Genomic DNA, 13,973 nt, shown 5'->3' with positions numbered 1-13,973 from the left:
TTGTATCAATTTTTCTTCTCATAGCATGATTTAGTGCATCATCACCATGTTCTTCTTGCATTTCTGAGTTTCTCTTCTCTCTTAGTGTTTATTGTACACACACTATGTCCGCAAACCCTACTCTCTCTCTGCATCATCACACATTTTGACACTGAATCACATATAGTAGAAGACTACTCTATACTCCACCTTTCTGAAACAAAGGGCAATTGTGGGCTACTTTTTGCCACTCCAAGAGATAACACTTGGTTGACCTCCATTGGTCAACATCTCCAACCCAATTTGAATCCATCCGACCCGTAAGAACCAAAGGCAAATCTTCAATACCCTTTGGATAATGAGTACAAGATCAAACGCCCCCCCTCGAGAACTACAAAATCCTCATAGCAAGCTTCCAATAAACCACCTTGGGTTCACCGATTAACCTAGCCAACAAACCTACAGGAAAGCATAAATGAACCCAAGTGTTAAGAAGCCAAATCAAGGGCCCAATCAACTGCCTATAGAGGGAAGCATCCACCATTAGTGAATTTGCATAGGCCATAGCTTTCTAGTTTGGATCCATAGGAGTAGAAATGGCCTTACATCCATCTATCTCAAATGTGGCCAAAAGCTCTTACACATATAGCTACTAGGAGATGAAAACCCCCTTGGAGTCTAGTAAATCTTATGACCTAAAAAAAATGGAGAAGACCGATATCCATCATCTCGAACACCTCATGTAGTGCCTCCTTAGTCTATGCGACCTTCTAGACATGTTACCTATCAAGATAAAATCATCCACATAAAGCATGAACAACACATGCTCTCCAACTAAGGTGTGGATATACAACTAGAGATCTGAAGAGGAATGTCAATATCCCAACTTCCCTTGGAGAAACGAGTATATCTTCTCATTCTAAGCACATGGAGCCTATTTGAGGCCGTAAAGTGCCTTCAACCTATACACCTGTCCACTTGATGATGGAAAAGCCTAAAGACTGCTCAACATAGATCTCCTCCTTCAAATTGCAATTGAGAAGGGTAGACTTCACATCAAGCTGATAAATCGGCCATCTACTATGGCTAGCTAACCACCCTAATGGTAGCCATCCTAGCTATAGGTGCAAAGGTGTTATGGAAATACACTCTTAGCCGCTATGCAAAGCCCTTTGCAACGAGCCACGCTTTGTGCTTATCCAAAGTGCCACCACTGTGGTATTTGGTCTTAAAGACCCATTTAACACCAATCACCTTCCCATGAACATGCCTAGGCACAAGGTCCCAAGTGCCATTCCACTCAATAACTGTAATGAAGCTAAACTAGCTTAGCCTAAATTGGCCTAGATCCATGACCAACCATGGATGATCAACAAGAAACCAACAATACAAATTGAAAGGAAAGAAACTAATCTGCATTAATCATGGCTGGTAACCATAGCTAAACTAGGAAAGAAGTACAAGAAAGTTACCAAAACATTAATTCTCCAAATGATCCAAAGATGATGCTACATTTGGCTAGCCTCACATTTTATAGCTAGCCCTAGCCAAACCTAGCTAACCCTAATCCTCTAATTATAGGGTATATTTACATATGTCAGTCCATTTTATGGCTGTAATGGTATCCTAGATACATGGAAAATTTTCCTACATTACAAACCATCCCCTCCTAGAAAAGCTTTGTCCTCAAAGCTGAAATTATAATGAATACAAGGATGGATACATGTAATAGGAGAGAATATAGAATACAAAACTCATGACAAACTCCAAAAGTGGATCTTCAACGAATGGTCTTCATAGGATAGGAGATCTGCCATGAAACAGTAAATTTGGGCTGAATAGGGTAGATGTAGAAAAATGATCATAACTTTCAATAGGAGTATCCAAACGGGGCGTATGAACACTAGAAACAAAGTTCATAACATAAGCTATCAGCCCATAACAAAACTTGCCATGTTTAATGAAGTTATACTGATTAATTTTCTCACAGAAAATTAATATAGCAAACTGTCCCCTGTCTCCAACCACATGAAATTCTCCCAAAATCAACTCGGATCATACGATTTCCAAATTAATAGTCATCTACAGAAAGCCCAATGAACCTGATCCTCACCCGGATCCAAGGGTATCCCATCATAATAGCCATCTAGGGTAGGAAAATCAGCATCAAAACTGTCAGCACAATATTGACCACCACTTGGGTCAAAAGGATAAGAAGAGTCCTGCCCATAATCTGCATAATTAGCCCCATATACCTCAAAGTCATCAATATCACCATCATTCTCATCAAACATGTGTGTACCGTGATAGTAGAGATCATCATCATCAATAGACTGATAAGCATGATGATGCACATGAGGCACCACAAGATCTACAAGACTGTCACTGTCATATCCTTCTTGAAAGACAAAAGGATCTTGAGTGTCTTCAATGTCATCTTCTTTTCCTTGATCCCCTTCTTGATCATAATCTTGTTCCTCATTTACTGCATTGTCCTCTTCTTCATCTTCTTCTTCATTTTGTAAGCTATCATGTACTTCATTTTCTTCATTTTCTTCAATGCTGCCCACTCCTTCAGCTTTCAACTCATCTCCATATGCATGATCAACATCAATTAGTATGGAACACAGCCCTGCATTAAATGATGTATGGTTCTGTCCATTCTCTACTACATATGGCTGAGAGAGAGTAGCCTGATTCCCATTAGGATGCTATCCATTGGAGCAATCATAACCAGTGCATGCATATGTATAATGATGATCATAGCTATAGGCATTTCTGTAAGCACTATCATAAGTACGCTGTCCAAAAGCATTTGAGTATGGTCTTGAAGAAGAAACATAGTCATTAAGTAACTATGGCTGACCAAAAGAACCTTGCTGTTGTTCAAAACCATGAATTGTCCAACTTCATGGCAAGAAGAAGAATACGTATGTGATTTTTTAACATAGCCATCATAGATATGGCCACCATGATCATTCTCAAAAGAAGATGGTACATAAGAAAATCTGTCATAAGAGTGCTCGTTTTCCAAGTATGTTGGACTGCATATATATCCCCCTTGATCATAATCATTAATTTGCTGACCAACATCATGTGAATACTTCCTTTCTTCAATGCATGAAGCATAATCACCATATGGATAAGATCCACCATAATGACTTTGCCACTACTCTAAAATAGCATGCCTCTACTCATAGACATTGCTTTGATAAGGGATGATACAAACACAACTCTCATGATAGTGATTATCATGAATAAGAACATCTTGCGGTTATCAAGAACCATTCGAGAAGGGCTCATTTTGGCACGCATTATCATGACCATAGTATCCCCCAGAACGCTAAAATATTTCCCACTAGTGAAGGAAGAAATAGGAGATCCAAAACTGTCATGACAATGAGCTGGAGCATCATAGGAAGCATAACCATAAGCATTATATCCAAAAGCATGAGTATGCTGACTTATAGATGCTAGTCCAACACCTTTATCAACAAGAGACACAAGGTTTTCAACCTCTAACTTCATTTCCCTGACATCCTTCACTAAACTGTCCCATGTAGATAAGCTGTCCCGGGTACCTAGTTGCATAGTTTGGGCCATATCTTCAGAAATACTGATCCAAATGAGGTGCTTGATGGCTCTGCTCGAAGCCCACGATGTCTAGTATCAATTAAAATTCTTGGTTCACATTAAAATATTTCAATACCCCATTCTGGAAATGATTTACTATGTCTGTCCATAGTAGACAGCACCCTGTCCCAAGTAACTAGTTGCATTGTTTTGGCCATAACTTGAGAAATACTGATCGGAACGAGGTGTTTGATGGCTTCACTTGAAGCACACAATGTCTACCTTCAATTAAGAGTCCTGTTTTGCATTATTTTGTACCTACACCCCATTCTGTAAATGATTCTCTAGGTCTGTCTATAGTAGACAGCACCCTGTTTTGCCCTGTTTGAGTGTTTTTGGTACTTCTCATCCAAATTTGAGCCAATACCCAATACCAAAGCACTGAAGAGAATAGGGAACAGTTGTAGGTTACTATGGTAAGTGAAAATAGCCTCTGCAAATCCAAAACTAAAGCAAATCTTGCTTGTAGGTGACCATAAGAATGCCAATGAACATGTATGTCCTGTCAATACCACTGCATACTCCAAAGTACAAATCCTTCTAAGTGTAGGGCCGAAATAGATTGCATTATACATTCGTTGCATTTTCACCCCTACATTACATATGCCCATTGGAGAGTACAACTTGCTACCGAATCCAATATCCCCATCCTTCTTGCCACAATGCCATACACTGGAAGCATTCAAATTTCATAGACTTTTCTGTCTCCACTGTTTCTTCTAGCTTGTTGATGAAACTGTTGCTGAGCCTGCATAATCAACACAAAATGCACTGAGTGGAGCTGATGATCATGTGAGTTGTTGCTGAACCCTATTGACAAAACTCTTGCTGAGCTTCTTAGAGGATGCATGTGTATTATTCACCAGTTCTAGAACCTAGGATAGTGCGTTGCAAATCACATTGTTTGACACTTGTGCTATATGGATGCATGAACTTTCTTCCTGTTCATTGATTGGAATACATTTTCTTTAGATATACTGATGAGAAATGTGACTAACATTGATCTTTTCAACTCTCTTGATCTTTTCATATATTTCCAAAGTCTCTTGTCATACAACAATGCTTAGCTCTCACAGAATCTTTCTAAGCTAATTCTAGTGTCCATCCAAAAGACTGCGGCTCGATCCCCTATCAAGTACTAGGATGACCCCCCCGAGGTTCTCTCCATTTGGCCCATTAAACTAGACAAAAGTCCTTAGATCTGTTCCATTTGATTCCAGAAGCTGCAACTACCTTATTAAGCCTTTGGAGCTTAAAATAAAGCTAACAATGGAGATTATGGAGCCCTGGAAACCTCAAGCAACAATTTCAAGGATAATGGAGCTATCCTCAGTCTATTTTACTGCCTATTAATAGTGTATACTGCATTAATCAATAGTCACATTTCCTTGTCTTCAACCTCCCTAACAATGGTAGAAAGCATGATCCATTTGTTGAGAAGAATAAGACTTTGATAAGCTTGACCGAATTGAGGATCTTTCATGAATTAAGCTAGCTTCCACTCAACTGAGCCTTTGCAAGGAAATTTGGGAAGATCGACCTAATCCAACCATCTTTCCAGTCTCTGTTCACCCACTATAGTTTGCTGGTCGTTTCACTAACACAAATGAGGACGAGCTGCTTCAAGAAAAGGCTCATGCGATTGTTATCACAAATCCTGATGAAGTTGCCTGACTATACAGTCTGAGAGGCCATATTATTTTCGTATAATCCAGTAGTTCACTCGTATTCTATTGTGGCATGAGGTCACTCATTAGCTACAGCACTTCTGCATTTCAAGATCGCAATTTCCTGGCAAAGGTCGACAAAACCACAGAGCATGTTACATCACCAAGAACCTAATGAACAGACAATATATGGCCAAATAGTTGCAACACGGTGTTCAAAGTGCTGGTTCAAGCAGTATCCCACAGCTAGACACACAACAATACTTCGATGTAATGTAACAAGTAATGTAGAATCCTCAGTTTATGACCATGGCTGAGAAACTTGAAGCCTATTCTGGAGAAATTAAACCAAGGAAACCTATAGCCATGATGAGATATTGGAATGATCAAGAAGTGTTGAGCAAATTGTATGATGCTATGGGCTTTGTAGTCGTACAGGGCAGCTTTTCGGAGCATCCTCCCAAGAAGGGGCTGGCGATGGCACCCCTATTCCTCCTTTCCCAAGCCCCAAGTGCAAGCACACCACTCTAGACTTGCCTTGGAGACAATTAATGCTGCCTTGCCAGTCCTACAGTAACAATTAACGCTACCTTGCCAATCCTGCAATATCAAACCCCAAGTGCAAGCACACCACTTTGGTCTTGCCTTGGAGACATTTAATGCTCCAGTCTCTGCTCAAAACAAATAACACAGAGGTAGTCTTAAATGATTTCATTTATGGCCACAAGTATTCCAATCGAGATGTGAAGCGAAGCAATTTCTTGCACCTCCATCTGCAATAGGTTCATCCTCTCCAATACCTACTCATCCATCCTTTACGGCACTCGACGTCTTCTCTTGCCAGAACACTCCCCTTGTTAGGAAGACACAGACTCAGGCTAGCAAAGATGCAAGTCGGTCAAAGAATACATCGTCAGTCCAAATTTCTCCACATCAAGGTGAGCAGAGATGCAAGACGGTCAAAAGGATGCGTCATTAGTCCAGATTTCTCTGTACGCTTGCAAAGGAAAAGGAGAAGGATTACTAAGAAAAGGAACAAGTAGCTGAAGCCAAACATGAATCATCTGGAGAATGGCCGCCCGAATGTGATGTTAACAAGAAGATCTTGTGATCTATCCAGTTATTCAATCTCCTCATCGTATTTGCCATTGCATGCAATTCTAGAATGACTAATCATGGACTCATGATCTCATCAATGTATGTCTCTCCTATGTGCAGTCTAGAACAAAAGCTGACAGCTAGAAATGGCATCCCAATGATCAAGTGCCTCTTGATTTTATGAGATAGAACACAGTGAATGGTTTGTTTGCCCCTGAACTCATTAATGTCTGTCTCTCTTGCGTGCAATTTTGGGATGGAAGCTTAGTGTATGAGATACCTTCTACCTGTCCTTCATCAACATTTAAAGCTACCTCCCTATGAACACCAATTCTTGTGCATTGACACCTTTGAAAGCTCTATAGCAAGCAACACAATTGAAGCAAAACCTCCATAAATGGTGCTTGTAGACTTTAATAGCTCCACAACAAGCAACACATCTGAAGCAAAACCACCATAAATGGTGCTTGTTGGCAAGCTTAGTTGATGAAGAAGCTTGTTATGGAATGCTTTTGCAAGGTAGAAGTCATAAAATCAAGGTAGGAGTAGAAATATTCCATGAAATCTATGAAAGAAAGTTGGAAGAAAGAGAAGAAACCCTGTCGTTCAAAAAAGTAACTCAAGTTTGGTCTCCATTAAAGACTGTAGCCTTCATTTTGTCCATCTTACCCTAGATTTTGGTCAAAATTTTAGTCACAACCTGCCAAAATAGTTGGAGCCCGCCATTATCCATTGGTTCATGCCAAGAACCTCCAGGGTTTGCGCCCATTTTAGGGTTTTTTTTAGGGTTTTTCCTTTTGCCTATTTATAGGCAGCCCCCCTCCGCACTTGATCACTTGTCTTCTTGCAGATTCCGACACTCCTTCTCCCCCGTGGTGGTGCTGCCATCATCATCAGCCTGATCTGGTGCCCTCGCTGACGCTGTCGCTGCGTGCAGGGACTGATCAGTCTCCTTCCGCCTTCCCGTTTGTATTCAGCATTCATTTCAGTCAGTGCAGATTTCTCTTCCTTATTTTCTGCTTTCTCTCTCTCTCTCCCTCCGTGTTCGTATTCCCTCTTTCGCAGCGCACTCTCACAGTAGCAGCCTTCTAAACCCATTTTCTAGCATTATCCAGCCACTAATTGATTTTTAGATTTAAATCATTTAGAAAATTAATTTCAGCCCAAAATTAAATGTGCCCATCCATAATTAGCTTGCCTAGGCCATTTGCAACTTGGAGTACTCCCCAACCTTTATTGACCCTTAGATTTAAATCTTAGTGTTTGCCGTACATTCCGTGTTTCTCCCCGCGATCCCTATCTCCCTGATATGGTATGAGTGCATGCCATCCCATCATTTTTCTTGACAAGGACAAGGCAAGCAAAAGGAAGGGAAGAAGAGGTCCAAGAAATCAAAGTAATCTTCTGACTCTGATACAAATACAAAGGGGAGCCACAATGGGTATTCGAAGTATCCACACTATGGGAAGACCTCACACCTCCAAAAGAAGTGTTGGAAAAAATACCCTCACCTTTGCCCAACCATCTAGCTTCAAGCTCCATTTTGAAAATCCTACATGTTTTCAACTTAGGCTTTCATCTTCTCTCAATCCATGGCCTTACTAGACTAGGTACTTAAGTTGTCTTCACCAAGCAAGCCATACTCACTACAGATTCTTCTTCAAGGGCCATTCTTATGACAAGTTGATAGGATTTGTAGTTGTATAGGCTCCACGCCCCTTCTTGTAAAGGGCCCTCTGAGGTAGTTTTCCGTTGCCCCCTTCATTCCCATTTGTGTACCATCCATCAACAGATTCTACCCCACCCCCACCATATCTTTTGGTTGTTTCCTCGTACCCCCATCCCTTTCAAAGGGAAACAATATCAAAGATGCAACTCTAGATTCCCTAGCCTTTGTGTAGTAGAGAGGGATACCCAAGATTGTGAGGAACTTCTTCAAGGATTACAATCCTCCACAAGCCTTTTCTTCATGTGACGGTCTCTTTCCTTCATCATCAAGATACCATCCCGTACCGCTTGCATGCCTATTCCATGGCCCTTTGTCCCTACTGTTCTTTTACTCCTTGGTTGGCATTCATCATTGATGGACTTCATCGATAGTGGCACTCCTACCACCCTTGGATCTATTCCATCTTCTTTGGCCTCCCACCACATCTAGGATCTAAGAGGGGATATTAGCAATCATGTCTATCATGTCTCATCATCTCCTACCTATGAGCCCGAGCTTAAGTCAAACAAGGATATTTGAAGCTCTAGAATTGTGTTTGTCTATCATCTTTTGTGTCCCAAAAGCTTTATTGGAAGTTGCACCAATACTTTTCATTTCTATCGTGATGGCCACTTTGTCAATGGGCAAGCTCACCTAAGTGCCAATATTTTGGGCCTAGTCGATTGGTATACTGGTTGAGACTACAACTTGCCCATTTATAGGTAGCTTGCCCCCTCACTCCACTGATCCATCATCCACTCTTCATTCATCCAGCCCTCCTCATTCTTTCTCATCCCCCTCTAGCACCCACACAAATGCTTAGAGCTGCATGTTGGGGCTAACTATCGCAACCTTGTCATTCAAATTTTTGTTAATTTATTACTTATGGCTCTTAAATTTCTTTCAAGCCTCCTCTATTCTCTCCAAGTTCACTTTCCTTTCCATTATGCACTCTCACAACAATTTTGATACCTACATCCTATGATCCTTTTCTACAAAACATGTTGGATTGTATTGCCATATGCCTCAAACAAATTGTGCCTTCTCTATTGCCCTAGCATTTCCTTACAAGTGACCCTTCTCACAACAAGATTGATAATCTTTTGAACTTTCTACTCAAGAATCCAAATAGACTTTGCAAGTAAAATATTTAGCATCTAAAAGACCCCAAACATAACAATTGAATTGTGATCCAAGTTAAGGAGATGGTTCTAAGTACAAGTTTGTCTAGATTGCACCAAAATCCTAGCCTTGCACAAGCTGAAATAGGTCAAGCAATGTTCACATCTCAAGCCCAAGACACCACAAAGAGGAAAACAAGTTCAATAATCCACATACGAATGATGGATGATCACAATACTTTGAGACTCCCCCTTCAACACCCCTTTGAACCTATGATTTCTTGGTGTTCTATAATACCAAACAGCACTATGAAGAATTTGACGTTCTCCAATATCCCTTTGACATAATATTTTAACTCTGGAGTCTGTCCAATGGCTGCTTTGGCAACCACTCCAATGAGCAGCCTACTAGACATAGATGCAAAAAGTGCAACCACTATGGTAGGTGCATTTTTTGCATCTAGAAAAGTGAGTAGTCTATTAGACAGCCTCATCTTTTCTAGATGCAAAAAATGCACCTACTAGACATAGATGCACTTGACTAACTAATGCATAGACAACTGTCTTCGCGCAGCCTAGCTGTGGTCTTTTGCTGCCCGTAGTTAAGAGGTGGGCCTACTAATTACATATTTGGCAAGTGATGGTGAATACCTGAGTCTCTCATAACTTGTACTGCAACTGCCTTGATCAAATATTGTGGTGATGTTCCTAACCAAGGCCTTTACAATAGTAAACTCACATAACCTGCACATGACAACATCCACCAGATAAATATATACAACCAAGACATGTAAAGATGGCTTCGGTCCAATCAAATAGCTCATTGAAGAAATGCTCCTCTTTGGCTAGATGATTGTACTCATGTGGAGCAAATTATTGCATCAAGAAGGTCTGGAACTTGAAGTGTTGGTATATTTAAGTTCCAAGGAACAATTAAAAGGCATACATTTTGTTTTTCCTTGAACTGCTATGTTTTCCAATGATGTAACTTGAAATCAATGTAAAGGACAGAAAAGCTCACATTGATCGATTGCTTGTGTTATTGGTTAAGTTATACCATCAAATCTCACTGTCGTTCTAACTGAACAGAGAATAGAGAGAGAAAAATGGGGCACTTCAGGTCAATCATCCTGAACAACACAAGAATTCAACAGTTAGCTCGCAGTTCAATCTCACACAAACAATCAAAAAAGCACACATACCAACCCAAGCAATGGAGTAGTGAGGGATCACAACCACATGCAACATTGTAATCAGCCTTTGCAAAGCAGTCCCAGCCCTCCACAACAGGTGTAGCAGCAAAAACACAAGGTGCAGCCATCTATAACATTAGAAAACAGGTTGCATGATTCAGGAATGATGTCATGCAGCTGTAGAAGAAGCTCCACAGTAGAAAATGCAGGTTATGTCAACTCAGATTAGCAGCCAAACAGGTCACCCAACATGAAGCAGGTTCGGAAGCAGCAAATGCAAAGATTGCAGACATGTAATCAGTGTAAATACAGCAGCAACAACAGTCATTTTTTATACCATGTGAGAATGCACAAATGAACGGAAGTGATAAAAGACAAATCATGAAAATAGTGAAGAACAAGAACTCAAAAGAGAACGATGAATGGGCAATAGGATCCATAAATGAAAGAATCAGATGTACAGTACAGTGCTACAGAAATACCAACACGTGTGATGACTAGCAGTGCATTCAGTCTCCCTCTCTCTAGGTGGATGTAATCCAATACAACAATACTAAGTGAGTGGAGAGGGGCATATAAATAGGCCATAGCATTAGACAGAAGACAAGAAGTTGCCATCCTCATCTTGATGAAAAAGCTTATACATACCTTTTCAGAAATAGCCAACAGCTCTTCTGTTGTGTTCACATCTGCAGCCAATGACAAGTTTCTCTTCTTCCTCTCCATGAGCTCAAAACGTCTCTTTGCTGTTGCGTTCTGTGCAAGAAGAGCACATTGGCTGTAAGACATCCTGCACTTAGGAGGATGGGGAACCTGCCCTTGTGCTAGACCTCACAAGGAAGTCTGATTCTTTGCCAAAAACTGTTGCACAGAGGCAACCACATCTTCCTTTAGCTTTCCATGCTGCACGAGCACCTCCACCATCTAAGTCAGCTCGAGTGCAGCATGAAGCTTCAAGCCTTCTGGTGCAGGGTTGCACAGCCCCCCTACTGTTGGTCCATCAGCACAACAGCATCGGTGAGATATTAGTGAGCGGAGCGACAATCTTGAGGATAGAGGCGCCGCTGGTGACGAGGTCCTCAAGGACTAGCAAGGACTGGCCAGGGTAGAAGACGCCCTCGATGGACTTGCATGTGCCGTAGTCCTTGACCTCCTTCTGGTGCAAGACCATGGGAACGGCTCGGGCGAGGGAGATGGCGGTGGTAATGGGGAGTGGGGTGTAGGGGACACCACAGATGACGTCGAAGCAGAGGGAGGAGACGGTGCACCAGATGGCCTGTGCGACCTCTGCGCGAGCAAGGCAGGGAAGGAGACGATGACATGGAGGTCGATGTATATGGGGGAGGTGATGCCGCTCTTGAGCTTGAAGCTCCTGAATTTGATTGCCTCGGCCTCATGAAGAGCTGGGACAAGCTTGTCGAGCTCGGAGATCGTCCAGGGCGGCTCGCTCGCTCGCTCTCTCAACGTTAGCTCAACAAACTAATGTCAAACAATTAGACTTCCATACTTTGAGTATATCCTTGTAGCTTTAAGGTTACGTTATTTGTAACACACAGCATTATGCAACCACATTTTAACTAGCAAAATTATTTAAATTATGAAAGAATTTTTGTTGGTTCTATTCATGAAATGTCACAAGTAGCAAAATATCCCAGTCTCAGTGTTCATGATGAATACTTTTGGTAGCAAATACAAAAACCTTTAAATTATAACTTTGGAAGGATTCTTGAATCAAATTACATGTATTTTTTCATTTTTATAACTAAAAATTTTCAAGGGTTCAAGTTTTAAAACCTTCTTCTTTAAAATTTGAGGATATTTTTGAAAATTTTGCAATTCACTTTACATTAAATCTTGGATTTTTGGTGAACACTCCTCAAGCTATAGTTTCTGGTCTACTTCTTCCTCCATATGGAAGCCCTAGCATTTGTTTTGAGCAGGGATTCAAGAATTTTCACTGAGAAAAAATTCACAAAAACCATTAAGTGCCTTGTTTCTAAAGCAAGCCCAATGGATAAAGTTGAGTTGTATTGTATTTGTCTCCTTTTCCTACTTGTCAATTTGGAATGTTCTAGAGAAAGCACGCTCTGGGGAAGATGATGACTGTGAAGAAGAAGATTATGAATTTGATCCAATATTTAGGTGATATGCTCCATTACAAGATATAGGCAATATGCCGATGTCTAAAGTGATGAAAATCCAACTTAGTAGCTGCATTATCTTCCTTAGCATCAATAAGAGAAACAAGAAAATCATGCACAATGACATCTTCATTGCAAAAACCATAATCATTGAGCCTAGATTCTACAAATGTGGCTTCTTAACATGAGTGGAAGGCAATGATTGGATGATCTTCTTGCCTTCTATGCAAAGAGGGGGGTGCTATCCATACTAAGATGTGATTTACTACTATACCATTGTACCACTTCTATTTTGACCACTATCCATGATAGTTTACAAGGTTGAGTGAGTTGAGAAACCTCTTGATTGCCCTCCCCCAATACTTCTAATCTACCTTGATGTAGCCAATGCCTAATTTTAAGGACTCTTTTTTTCCAAGATCCACAACTCATATCTCATAAAGTGGGCCACTTTACTCAAGATAGTGAGCCACTTAACTTGAATAAAATGTGTCTAATTTTTTGGAGCCATGCACTACCTTGCCACACACCATTTTACTAGCATATGCCCTAAAGGGCAATGCTAATAAAATTGCAAGGAGAGGGAACAACTATGAATGCTTTGCCTCACCCAACAAAAGCACCTATGTTGCCTATAATCTGCAAACTTGGAAGTTTTCTGGATTTTAATGTGAACACAAGGTAAATTCATATTGATGAAAAGCTATGATAGAATCCCCCCCCTCCCACATGCTAGTTGTAAATATTTGTCTCATGAGAATATATATGCCTTTAGTAGTGATTCCCCTCCCCCATCTTCCCCCCATCCATCCCCTTACCACCCCACACACCCCTCTCCCCCCCCCCCCGTCTCCCTAAAAAAGTATGCTTCTGAAAATTTTTAATTAAAAAGACCCCTAATGTAAATTTTACATGAGGTGCATTTATAAACCCCTTCTGTTTTTGGAAAACTGTAAGTCAACATAATAAAAATACCCTTTCTTTTGAACTCACGTGGTATATTACATGTTCTATAAGGTGACCCCCCCGAGCTTTTTCCATGAGTTTTATCATATCATTGAGCATATACATAGCACATAAATGTCTTACTTATGACATGCATTAGAATTCAATAGGGGATTTTCCTCCGAGTCAGAAGAAAAAGAAGAAGAAGAAGTTGATGACGATGGTTTTGTCTTGAGATAATAGACGTCCCTTGGTCTGAGCTCCACCTCTGGCAACACGGGAGTGTTATCGTCGCCATCGTCCTTGCTCACGTAGACGGCCATGCCTTGGAAGCCATACATGAGGCCTTCCACCCATGACTGGCCTCGAGAACAGAAACTCCTCGCCATCGCTACACCTCACAACCTTCACACTAGCGTCGTCGAAAGACAACTACAATCTTCATACATACAATCTTTGACAAGGTTAGAGTCTACTTTTCTTCATTT

The 13,973-nt window shown here is 40.9% G+C and overlaps 1 pseudogene across 1 annotated transcript; it reads right to left on the bottom strand.

Moving 5' to 3' along the window:
- Positions 1 to 1,470: 1,470 nt before the first annotated feature.
- Positions 1,471 to 13,874, bottom strand: LOC148018811 (uridine 5'-monophosphate synthase-like; annotated as a pseudogene). The gene is made up of 6 exons (XR_015695040.1): positions 13,752 to 13,874; positions 11,048 to 11,878; positions 10,443 to 10,527; positions 10,228 to 10,336; positions 9,858 to 9,950; positions 1,471 to 4,360 (listed from the first exon to the last, which is right to left on the bottom strand). The product of XR_015695040.1 is annotated as a uridine 5'-monophosphate synthase-like (transcript).
- Positions 13,875 to 13,973: the final 99 nt, after the last annotated feature.

This window comes from Lygodium microphyllum, chromosome 20 (genome assembly GCF_053477565.2).
Source record: "Lygodium microphyllum isolate KBCC chromosome 20, Lygodium_microphyllum_v1.1.10, whole genome shotgun sequence".
Lineage (NCBI taxonomy): Eukaryota > Viridiplantae > Streptophyta > Polypodiopsida > Schizaeales > Lygodiaceae > Lygodium > Lygodium microphyllum.
Note: the sequence above shows the minus strand (reverse complement) of the source record. Positions and strands in the feature narration are given on the sequence as shown.